The sequence below is a fragment of the Homarus americanus genome, unplaced genomic scaffold (genome assembly GCF_018991925.1).
Source record: "Homarus americanus isolate GMGI-L3 unplaced genomic scaffold, GMGI_Hamer_2.0 scaffold52695, whole genome shotgun sequence".
NCBI classification, from domain to species: domain Eukaryota; kingdom Metazoa; phylum Arthropoda; class Malacostraca; order Decapoda; family Nephropidae; genus Homarus; species Homarus americanus.
In genome coordinates, this window is record NW_024731665.1 from 36,209 (window position 1) to 37,376 (window position 1,168).

The following is a 1,168-nucleotide window of genomic DNA, read 5'->3' on the forward strand; positions in this document are numbered from 1 at the left end:
CCTACGTGGCACTCACCTACTGTAGTGTCACGAAGGGAAGGAAGGAGGGAAGGAGGGAAGGAGGGAAGGAGGAAGGAGGGAAGGAGGGAAGGAGGGATGTGATTAGTCGTTGAAATTACCCGAACGTAAATAAGAAGGAAAATATGCAATAATAACAAAGAGAAAAGAGAGAGAGAGAGAGAGAGAGAGAGAGAGAATATAAATATGGTAAACTAAAGACACAATAAATTCCTTAGTTCTTCCTCCCTTTTTTCTTTTTCTTTTTTACATCTCTTCCTCAACCTTCTACCTCCTGTGTGTGTGTGTGTGTGTGTGTGTGTGCGTGTGTGTGTGTGTCCGTCAGTCTGCACGTCACGGCTCGTCCATTTTCTGTTATATTTTCAAGGGGTACAAACAGCTCTCTCTCTCTCTCACTTCTAAAAATCATCATTACTTTCTCTTTATAATTTATTCTTGTTTTTCTTCGTATTTCATTCTCATCCAATCACGTCAGGTTTGATTTAGGGAACAAATTCCCTCCCAAAAAAAAATAGCCTAGAACAGTGTAGTTGGTGACAGAAGCCTCAAATACGTACTTTTAGGTGGGTGGGGGGGACATTTTTGACAGTAAAATGACAGGAACTTTCCTGTCTATAATAAAACCCTAACCCACACTGTCTTCAAGAAACACCTGTGAACCTTTAGGACTCCTGAGATAAGGGTCAAAATCTCTTACAAAGTGGTGGCTTTTACCCATGTGTGTGTGTGTGTATCTCTCTTCCTTAAGGGGGGAGGGGGGAAGGGGAGGGGGGGGAAGGGGAGGGGAAGGGGGAGGGGAAGGGGAGGGGAGGGGGAAGGGGAGGGGAAGGGAGGGGGAAGGAGGGGGAAGGAGGGGAAAGGGAGGGGGAAGGAGGGGGGAGGGGAAGGGAAGGGGAGGGGAGGGGATGATACGTATGACAGCTCTCGACACATGCGAGGTAAATGTTCTGCTATACTCTTTACACTCAAAACCCTCCATCTCCTTCTCTCCTCCTTCTTCCTCATCTTTCCTCCTTCTCTTCCTCCTCCTCCTTCTTTCTTTCTTTTCTTTTCCTTCTTTCTTTCTCTTCCTCCTCCCTTCTATTATCTCCTCATCTTCTCCTCTCTCGTCTTCCTTCTTTCTCCGCTTCCTCTTGCTTTCTTTTCTTTC